Source organism: Astatotilapia calliptera, chromosome 2 (assembly GCF_900246225.1).
Source record: "Astatotilapia calliptera chromosome 2, fAstCal1.2, whole genome shotgun sequence".
In the NCBI taxonomy this organism is placed as follows: domain Eukaryota; kingdom Metazoa; phylum Chordata; class Actinopteri; order Cichliformes; family Cichlidae; genus Astatotilapia; species Astatotilapia calliptera.
Genome location: NC_039303.1, coordinates 488,777 through 500,808, shown reverse-complemented (window position 1 = coordinate 500,808; position 12,032 = coordinate 488,777). Strand labels below are relative to the sequence as shown.

At 40.2% G+C, this 12,032-nt stretch overlaps 1 pseudogene; it reads right to left on the bottom strand.

The window, feature by feature from the left end:
• Positions 1-1,344: 1,344 nt before the first annotated feature.
• On the bottom strand, positions 1,345-2,877 carry LOC113009384 (uncharacterized; annotated as a pseudogene).
• Between the last annotated feature and the right edge of the window lie 9,155 nt (positions 2,878-12,032).

Here is a 12,032-nt window from a genome sequence, read left to right as displayed (position 1 = left end):
TTTGCCATGTTAAAGAAGAGCCGCCTTTGTGACGCTGAAAAGTCTGACGTTCAACACATCTTATAACAGAACCCATTAATCTTTATTCACAGTGTGCTCATCGGTTGTTTCTAATTGTTCTGGAAGTGGTGAAAAGTTACATTTTACTGGATGCAAAACATTTCTGTCTTGAATGATTTTTTCCATCCTGGAAAGTTGAACCTCATAAATGAACTAAAGAAATCCCAGAGAGATTTTCCATTTATTATGATAATGGTGTTTACACTTGTTTGTGAAGCTCTGTGATTTAACCAACCTTAAAAACTCTGGTTTTGACTCTGTTCATTCTGCAAACCTCAGGTGGGTTATGTTTGCATCTGCCAATAAATATTTGTAACTGCCTGAATTACCAATTAATTACAAATGAAATAAGCTCATATCTTAATCACCGTATACATAAATGTGCTTAAAATACTTTTTAAATTGCTTATTTAGACTTTATAATGGCACCGCGACCTTATTATATATTAGCTCATTAAGGATAAATGTTTATTTTTACATTCAAAAATGACATTTTAAGGCAGGTTAGCTTGTTCAATGATGAGGTTTAATGGATATGAATTTCAAATTTCTCTGTGCCATGGGCCATCTGTCCACTCTCACCTCCTCTGGGTGCTCCTGATATGAGCTTAAGTCCTTCATGACAAGGGCCATTCAAGAGTAATCCCAGGACTTATAGGATGAAGCTGGTTGATTAAAAAGTTCCATTTCTGGATGTAATCAGTGATTACCGTTGGCCCAGATGAAATATCCATGAACACAAAGTGTGCTCCAACTCTTGTGATTTGTCCCAAAATAAATAAAATATAATTAAATTGAATAAAGACTGATTACAGTACATAAGGAATTTCTTTTTCACAGACATCATTATTATAGTCATAAAACGTTGCAATTTCTTACATAGTATTTATATTATTATAATTATAATTATATCATTATTAATACTTTTTATATTATTTTTATAAATATATGCATGTATTAAGCATCTAAAGAATAAATATCTTCTCCTAAAATCGTTCTGCATTGCTTCTTTAGGCCACTGTGAGCATCTATTACGTCACATCTGGCCATTTTCAACATAATTACTTTGATGTGTTTAGAACTTAGATGATATTTTTGTTTTTCTTGGGCTTCATTAAAGCCAAGACATAAAAATAAGAAATAAGATTTAAAAAATGCAATATTCAGTCAGAAATACAGCAATGTTGCAGTTCAGCTCTGATCTACATGGATATGCAAATTTACATACACAACTACAACAAAACTAAAATCTTATTAACTATAAGCAGTCATGCTTTTGATCACCTATTCAAGGCCAAAGGTCTTCACAGCTTTGTAGATTTCATGCTTCTCCACCTTTGACTCTTTCATTTCGCATCTGTCAGCTTCTATCATGGTAAAGACAACAGCAGAAAACATCCATGTGTCCTTATTCTGGGAAATGGAGAAAGAAAAAAAAATATTGGAAAGATCAAAACTTAACCATAAAAGATTCATATTTCTGAGGATATTGCTGTCATTAAGTACTTTACCTGTTGTGTTTTCTGACCACAAAAGTTTTTCTGCTGGACAAGTGCTTGATTACAGAATAGACAGATGACAATAAATACAAATGTAAAGATTTTTTAACTTTTGATCTGTAGCGAACTGTGAGTAACTTTGATTACCTTTGTGATGATCATTGTTGTTTCTTTTGAATGTGTACATGAGGACAGCTATAACAATATTATACCCACACACAGCAGAAAAATAATCGTACTTCCTGGCTGTGACGACGGAGTGTCTCCTGAAACAAGTTTGATGTTACCTCAAAGTTATAAAAATTGTATTAATTAATTGTCACTGTACATACTGGCACTTAAATATTATATAATTTACATATTATATGGATTAATTTAAAAATCAATGGGACGGGTACCTTGAATATTAAGTATAGTTCCATTTCCAAATAATATCTCCCCACATGTGGCCACAGCGCAGTAGTAAGTCCCAGCATCAGAGGAGCTGACGTTCTTAGAGAAGCGATAAACACATCTTTTCTGAGGGTTAGATCTGTTCTCATATTCATTATGTCTTTTCCCGTCAGTGTAGATGATGTTTGGATGAGATCCCGCTCTGAACCAGAAAACATTATGATCTCCTGGACACATCTTGTTCTCAGAATCGGAGAAGACTGAACACTCGAGAGTCGCTGTGTCTCCTGAATAGACTGGATTTGATTCCATCTGCTTTTGGACAACGATATAGTTTGATGACCTCTGAGTGTTTCCTGTGTAATACAAAACACAAAGACATTCTTCAAAACATGCTCAGAGATTTTTAAAATGTTTGTAAAAGTAGAACAGTTGAATACCTTTTACTAACAAATACATCCCGCTCCATTCACCACTAACACAACTGCCTTGCTCACAGTGATAGTAGCCCTCATCTTCTTGGACTGTCTTCACAATAGTCAGGTTGCCAAAATTTTTATCAATTTTTGCCTCAAATCTTGATTCAGGAAACTCTGGAGTATAAACAGGCTGTGTAGTTCCATAAAATGTAACAACTAATTTAAGAGCATCTCCGACACTCTGCTTGTACCACTGGACTCTACTGCTGATCTCCTTAGTAGTTCTAGCACATGTTAAAGTTGCTGCTTCACCAAGATGAGCGGTTTTCACTGGAACCAGAGAATCTGAGTGAAAACAAAACATAGAAAAAATCACGAGACAAAAATAATTTAAAATTTAAAAATACTCTTGTTATTGTATATACACACAAATCTATTCAACATAAATAATTATATTTCAGACATATAATCAGAATAAAAAAGCACTTACAGCGTTGATGGAGAAAAAGCAATCAAATCAAAAAAATCAAATCAAATCACTTTTATTGTCACATCACATGTGCAGGCACACTGGCACAGCACATGCGAGTGAAATTCTTGTGTGCGAGCCCCACAAGCAGCAGAGATGTGCAAACACAACAACACAAACGAGCAAAATACAAGAATGGCCAACCTGAAACTAATAAATATATGTACAATATATAATAGTGTATGCATTTCTGGATGTGTATACTAAATATTTTCCTACGTGTGTGTGTGTGTGTGTGTGTGTGTGTGTACACATTTTTACAAATTAAATAGTAAAAAAAATAAAAATAAAATAATAATAATAATAATAGTAATAATAAAATATATAAAATATACAGAGTTGAATATGTGCAAAACAAGTGGCATTTATATACAGTATGGAGTGCATAATGTTAAATGCAGCCCATAATATGATCATCTTGACACTGCTCCTTTGTTGTGGTGTTTCAGCAGGTCTAAGAGGAGAACTGTACATGTTGGGTTAGACTATAAAATGTATTTGATTGGTTAACATAGAGCAGGCTTAAAAGTACACTTCCTGTCACACTGGATTTGTACTTACCTCCCCACATGAACGTTCTAAAACATATTTAGAATTTTTTTTAGAAAAAACTCTTTTTCTTGTTTTCTGAATATTTCAGATTAGTCAATTTTCACATTTGACTATCTGAAAGGAGAAGTTAATCACAGAAACAGTAAAATGCAGTTCTATTCCTGGTTGTACTACTTGCTGCAAGAAATATCTCAAATACATTATACTCTGCACTTTAGAGAAAATTTGCAACCTGCATGTTTCATTGGTGCAAGGCCATGTCATGTTATTTTTCGGAAGAGCTGAAGAGCAGGATGAACAAATACTAAATGGTTTTGCTTCTTCAAAGACAGAACTAATATGCAAGTTGTAGAGCATTTCATAGAAAACAGCAGCAGACACTTAATTATCTTAAGTTTATTACTTAAGTAATAAAATTCTATCCATCCACTTTGGTTACCTCAGTTTTGTTAAGAAGAAATGCCAGACATCTTTATCGATAATCTGCAGCATTTCCAGGATTAATACTAAGGTGTGTCTCCTACGTTCAGCTCCTGCTTCAGTGGGAAATCTATGACATAACATGTCCATGTCTTGGCCGATATCCTGTAGTGTAAAAATGCATTTACATAGTACTTATAGAAACACATGAAATAGGTGGGAGAAACAGCGGTGGTGCCAAAATTTCAAAATTTATCCTCATTCAAAACCAGCCCAGTGGACAACTGGCAAAAGCTCCAAGGGTAAAGTTTCTTTTTCATTACCATCCAATATAAGGTAAGATAAATTATGATTACCGCTGCAACAAAGTACATAAGCATCTAGAATAATAGGTGGCTGTAGCTCAGGTGGCAGAGCAGGTCAGCCACTAATCAGAAGGTCGGTGGTTCGATCCCAGGCTGCCTCCTGGCAGCATGCCAAATATCCTTGCCTACTGGTGGTGGTCAGAGGGCCCGGTGGCGCCAGTGTCCGGCAGCCTCGCCTCTGTCAGTGCGCCCCAGGGCAGCTGTGGCTACAATGTAGCTTCATCACCTGTGTGTGAATGTGTGTGTGAATGACTGAATGTAGTGTGAAGCGCTTTGGGGTCCTTAGGGACTAGAAAAAGCGCTATAGGGTTTTATCAATAAAACCCTAAACTGGCACAATTTTGCTGACAGACGTTAGAATGAATAAACAGTACAGATAATCTGTTACCTCAAAATGTCTTCATTTATTATTCATTCATTGGTTTAACTGATAGATCGACACATTTGTATGGATGTATATTGTTCAATTACTTTAGCTCACTTTAGCTCACAAGACAGCACCAAATGCGAACGTGCACCCGGTCAAATCCTTCTGCTCACCGGACCTGGAGTACCTGATGATTAAGTGCCGGCCATTCTGGCTACCGAGGGAATTTACAGCAGTGATTATTACAGCTGTTTACATTCCCCCACAAGCCGACACTGACCGAGCACTCAGGGAACTGTACAGCGCGATCAGCAGCGAGGAAACCGCACACCCAGAGGCAGCGTTTATCACAGCCGGAGACTTTAATAAGGGAAACCTGAAGAAAGTCTCACCCAAACTCCATCAACACATCCATTTTAACACTCGTGGAGATCGGCTACTCGACCACTGCTACACCTCTTTCCGGGATGCGTACAAAGCCCTCCCCCGCGCCCCATTCGGCCAATCAGATCACCGCTCCATCCTGCTCCTGCCTGCCTACAGGCAGAAGCTGAAACAGGAAGCTCCAACCCGGAGGGCGGTGCACTGTTGGACGGACCAATCGGAGTCTGCGCTGCGGGACTGTTTTGATCACGCGGACTGGGAAATGTTTCACGTGGCTGCTAGGGACATTGATGAATACACAGACTCAGTCTGCGGATTTATCAGGAAATGCGTGGAAGATGTTGTCCCATCCAGAACAGTTAAATCCTTCCCAAATCAAAAACCCTGGATTAACGGAGATGTTCGCGCGGCACTGGCGGCACGGAACACCGCCTTTGCCTCCGCGAACACATCGGACTACAAACACGCACATTACCAACTCTGGAAGACGATCAAAGCAGCCAAACGTGAGTACAGGGACAGGGTGGAGCAACAGTTTGACAACCCTCGGAGTATGTGGCAGGGACTAAACACGATCACAGACTTTAGAGGGAAAACCAGCACACCGCAGACCACGGCCTCTCTGTGTGAGGATCTAAACGTATTCTACGCTAGATTCGACACAGCGAACACCATGAGACCGGACAGTGTGCGCACCGCGGATGACGTCAGTGCGCACACTGTGTCTGAGGAGGATGTGCGGAAGTGCTTCAGGAAGGTGAACGCACGCAAAGCTACTGGTCCGGACGGGATTCCCGGCCGCGTCCTCAGGTCATGCGCGGCTCAGCTGGCTGGAGTGTTCACGCACATCTTCAACCTTTCCCTCTCTGTGTCTGTAGTCCCAGCCTGCTTCAAAGTGGCCACCATCGTCCCTGTACCCAAATCCTCCACCATCTCCTCATTGAACGACTGGCGACCTGTAGCCCTGACCCCCATCGTAAGCAAATGCTTCGAGAAGCTGGTCAGGGACTTCATCTGCTCTGCACTACCCGACTCACTGGACCCTCTACAGTTTGCATACCGCCACAACAGGTCCACTGATGATGCCATAGCCCTGACACTACACACTGCCCTGTCACACCTGGAGAAGAGAGACACGTATGTGAGGATGCTGTTTGTAGATTACAGCTCAGCATTCAATACCATCGTTCCCTCGAAGCTGGACAGGAAACTGCAGGATCTAGGACTGAGCAGCTCCCTCTGCAGCTGGATCCTTAGCTTCCTGTCTGACAGACGCCAGGTGGTCAGACTGGGCAGCATCACCTCATCCCCCATCACACTGAACACTGGTGCTCCACAGGGGTGTGTACTGAGCCCTCTCCTGTACTCACTCTACACCTACGACTGCACAGCCACTAACAGCTCCAACATCATCGTGAAGTTTGCGGACGACACTACAGTGGTGGGTCTTATCACCAACGGTGATGAGACGGCTTACAGGGAGGAGGTCAGCGCCCTGACCCACTGGTGTCAAGACAACCATCTCACCCTCAACGTCGCAAAGACAAAGGAGTTGATAGTGGACTTCCGGAGGTGCAGAGAAGTACACACCCCCATCACCATCAACGGCGCTGCTGTGGAGAGAGTGAGCAGCTTCCGGTTCCTTGGTGTACATGTCTCACTCTGTATATTTTATTTTATTTATTTTATATATTTTATTTATTGTTTACTCTATTTAATTTGTAAAATATGTGTACACACACACACACACACACACACACACACACACACACACACACACACACACGTAGAAAAATATTTAGTATACACATCCAGAAATGCATATACTATTATATATTGTACATATATTTATTAGTTTCAGATGTAGCCATTCTTGTATTTGCTTGTTTACATTATTGTATTTTGCACAACTCTGTTGCTTGTGAAGTTCGCACACAAGAATTTCACTCACATGTGCTGTACCAATGTACCTGCACATGTGATGTGACAATAAAAAAAAGTGATTTGATTTACATCTGGCTGAGGATCTTACGTGGTCAGTACACACAAACAAAACAGTGAAGAAGGCGCAGCAGCGCCTCTTCTTTCTCAGGAGACTGAAAAGATTCGGCATGAGCCCCCGCATCCTCAGGACCTTCTATCACTGTGCCATTGAGAGCATCCTCACTGGATGCATCACCACCTGGTATGGCAACAGCACCGCCTACAACTGCAAAGCTCTCCAGCGAGTAGTGCGGTGCTCTGAACGGATAATTGGAGGTGAGCTTCCCTCCCTCCAAGACATCTACAGGAAGCGGTGCCTGAGGAAAGCGGGGAGGATCATCAAGGACTCCAGTCACCCCAGCCATAAACTGTTCAGACTGCTTCCATCAGGAAGGAGGTTCTGCAGCATCCGGTCCCGTACCAGCAGACTGAGAGACAGCTTCTTCCATCAGGCCATCAGACTGATGAACACGTCATAGACACCTCAGCTTCACTACTGGAACTTTAACATTATGCACTCCATACTGTACAGTAACACCACTGTTTTGCACATGTCTCACTCTGTATATTTTATTTTAGATATTTTATTTATTGTTTACTCTATTTAATTTGTAAAATATGTGTACACACACACACACACACACACACGTAGAAAAATATTTAGTATACACATCCAGAAATGCATATACTATTATATATTGTACATATATTTATTAGTTTCAGATGTAGCCATTCTTGTATTTTGCTTGTTTACATTATTGTATTTGCACAACTCTGTTGCTTGTGAAGCTCGCACACAAGAATTTCACTCACATGTGCTGTACCAATGTACCTGCACATGTGATGTGACAATAAAAGTGATTTGATTTGATTTGACAAATAAGAGTATTCATCATTACTTTTATTACATTTTAATTGTAGAACCAGCTTTTGTGGTAGAAGCAGGACTAATGTTAATGAGGTAAAATCATAAACAAGTAACTAATACAAAAGTCATTTGTGGCTGATTCCTTGCTTTTTGTTTCACAAGCTGTGCGAAACAAATGATGCATGGAAAATTCAGCAGTGATGAGGCTGCCTGGTTTGAATCCACACAGGATTTTTTTCTCCTTTGATTTTTAGTGTCTGTGCATGGGGGTTATTGTTTGCAAACCTTATCAGGATTTCCAAAAACTCTAAATTTATATAAAGCATCGCTTCCTGTTTTGTACTCAGAACTGAATTGTGCCTGCCCTAATTAATGGGTTTGAGAATCTATGAGAGAGGAAGGCTAGGGTGCCATTTAATATCATATTCTGAAAGCTACTGGTGCAGACAGTTGCATACAAAGTGTCCTTGTGTGCTATGTGTGGCATGTTGCATGTGTGCTGTGACACACATTTGTTAAGGCATATGTGAGAGAGGACTGTCCACTTCTTTTGCGCTAAACTATTGTATTTGATCTTTTTGTAACCGCAACCTAGCTGTGGGTAGTGCCTGCACCCAATCAGCAAGTCGACATGAAAGACAAAGTCGTAACACTGTGAACAGGCTACACATCCTGTAGATAACAAAATACTTGTGTGTTCGGAGTAAACAGGTTTGCAGAGAAGTAGCTAGCCGCGGCCTGTATCTCACAGTTCAGCTGCCACATGTGGCTTTGCTTGTTCTTTCACAGGCACTAACGTACAAATACCGCTGCACTTTGAAATGAAAAAGGATAAGTCAATTCGGTTAAACTATCTTTGCACAGTTGTGTGTGCACTGGCCATTGTTAGCTTTTTGATGTGCTCCTAAGTGCAACATTTTTGTTTTCATATGTAAACAGTTCCTGTACATGCAGCAGTCATGTCAAAGTTTCTCTGTTTCTGCAGAAAACGTGTTACTGCCTCTTTCTAAAAAGTACTTACTGGTTTAGCTTGTAAATAAGGCTGTTATATATCAGAATTATCTGGTTGCCTCAGTGTATCCATTCATCCTTTCCTTTTCTGCCACTTATAAAGGTTTAGATCACAGGAGAAGCAGTGTAAGTACAGCTGGAAAAACAGTTCATGCATTTATTATTGGGCTACTGTAATGCCTTATTATCAGGATGTCCTAAAAAATCCCGAAAAATCTCAGTTGATTCAAAATGATGCAGCAAGATTACAAAGAGGGATTACAAAGGGCGACCGTGGCTCAGGGGGTTGGGAATCGCATCTGTAACCGGAAGGTCGCCGGTTCGATCCCTAGGCTCTCTGTCCTGGTCGTTGTGTCCTTGGGCAAGACACTTTACCCTACTTGCCTACTGGTGTTGGCCAGAGGGGCCGATGGCGCGATATGGCAGCCTCGCTTCTGTCAGTCTGCCCCAGGGCAGCTGTGGCTACAACTGTAGCTGCCTCCACCAGTGTATGAATGTGAGAGTGAATGAATAGTGGCATTGTAAAGTGCTTTGGGTGCCTTGAAAAGCGCTATATAAATCCAATCCATTATTATTATTATTAGAAAGCGAGAGCACATTTCTCCTATATTGGCTTCTCTTTATTGGCTGTTTGTTAAATCCAGAATTTTAAAATTTAAAATCCTGCTCCTCACATACAAGGTCATGAATAATCAGGCCCCTTCTTGCCTCAATGACCTTATAGTACCATATCACCCCTATCACAGTATTTAAACGTAGAATGGGAGGCAGAGCCTTCAGTTTTCAAACCCTTCTTCAAACCAGCTGCCAGTTTTGATTCGGGTGACAGACACTATCTGTACTTTCAAGATTAGGCTTAAAACGAGATAAGAAATAAATTAAGGATAGCGTTAGGGATGAATCAGGTGACCCTGAACTCTCCCTTAGTTAAGCTGCAGTGCGTCTAGGCTGCTTGAGGATTTTTTAGTCACCCTTTTCATTCACTATTTATTTTTTAAAATTATAATTTATAATAATTAATTATAATTTGTTATAGATATATTTTTTTTATTATTAATCTCTGACTCTCATCCACATCATCGGTTTGTCTTGTTTTTATATCTGGTTCTGCTGGAGGTTTCCTGCTGTTAAAAGGAAGTTTTTCCTTCCCACTGTCACCAAAGCACTTGCTCATAGGGGGTCATGTGACGTATGGTGCGCTCTGTTTTCTTTGTATTATTGTAGGGTCTTTACCTTAAAATATAAAGAGCACTGAGGCAACTGTGGTTGTGTTGTGACATTATATTAACAAATCTGAATTGAATTGAATTGAATTGAATTGAGGCTACCAGATGTCCCTCTCCTCAGCCACTGGGTTATTGAATAGTTTATTTGTGGCTTGTTATAGTGCATCCTGTGAATGCTTGAGTCTGAAGGTTGGGCAAAATGTTGCATTCCTTGAGTTGTTCAGGAGAAGTTTTGTGGCATGAGAGGGCTGTTGTTCTTCTAGGTGAGGGTGATGAAATTGGTGACTGACTTTGCCACGAGAGGTTTGCTTGGGCTACAAAAGCGTTTAGTTGGCTGATATGTATCGCTGTAATATTTACACAAATGCCAGGGCCTGGTTTCAGCGTTAGTGGTTTTAATGTTACAGTTGATGAGCGTAAAAGAAGACACCACTTGTGTGGCAGGATCTTATACCATTTCCTTTCATCATTTCTCACCTGTCAGGAAATTGCACAATAAGCTAAAGCTTCTTCTAATGCATGTACCGAACTACAATGTCACATCAGATGAAAACAAGCCAAAACTGTCAATTGTTTGTCATTCATGTTTTGAGGGTGTCAGACTAATTTCAGCCTTTTAAATCTCATATCACAGGATTGCTAACACTTCTTGCTCAACTGTAAGTTTGTTAAGAGTACTGAATTTGCTGTTAGTCTAGATGAGCCCTCTCACAACAAAAGAAGATGATCTGTGAAAACAGAGAAGTGTCTCAGAATACGTCACGGGGCGATCGTGGCTCAAGAGTTGGGAGTTCGTCTTGTAATCGGAAGGTTGCCGGTTTGAGCCCCGGTTCCGACAGTCTCGGCCATTGTGTCCTTGGGCAAGACACTTCACCCGTTGCCTACTGGTGGTGGTCAGAGGGCCCGTTGGAACCAGTGTCCGGTAGCCTCGCCTCTGTCAGTGCGCCCCAGGGCAGCTGTGGCTACAATGCTGCACACATTCACATTGTGTGTGAATGTGTGAGTAACTGAATGTAGTGTAAAGCGCTTTGGGGTCCTTAGGGACTAAGTAAAGCGCTATACAAATGCAGGCCATTTACGTTTGTCTTTGTCTGACCAAAATCAATTTAGAAAATATTCAGATCAGTTTTAAAAGTTTGAATACCACACTGTAACAAAAAGAGGGGATCTCTGATTCCGAGGACCCAAATATACATATTTGGTTTTAAATTTTTTTGATGCATTTAATTTATGAAACAGTTAAACAAAATGAGTGAGGACAAAAGAGAGATAAAAACCAAGAGGCCAAGTGGAGTAAACAGTATCCTGACATCATATATTGAATTACAATTTTCAGTATAATTACAATCTTAACTGAAATGAAACACTTTACTGCAGTTCAGCTCTGCTAAAGTGGACATGTAATATCCCTGGGGATGATGTTGGCTTATTTTACTGGTATAAAGTGAATTTTGGATATATTACTGAAACAATTACTTCAGGAAGTTTTTGCAAAATTTTATGACTGACTTAAAATATTACTAATCAGTGAAACGTATTCAGTAAATGTATTCAGAGTTTTACTTTATTATTATTATTATTATTATTATTATTATTATTATTATTATTATTATTATTATCCATCAATCCATCCATTCGCTTCCACTTACCCTTTTCAGGTTCGCTGGGGGTCATAGTGGGAGAGGCAGGGTACACCCTGGACAGGTCGCCAGTCTGTCGCAGGGCTAACACACAGGGACAGACGACCATTCACACTCACAATCACACCTATGAGCAATTTAGAATAATCAGTTAACCTATCCCCACAAACTGCATGTCTTTGGACGGTGGGAGGAAGCTGGAGTACCCGGGGAGAACATGCAAACTCCACACAGAAAGACTTTGCTGCCCTATTATTATTATTATTATTATTATTATTATTATTATTATTATTATTATTATTATTATTATTATTAT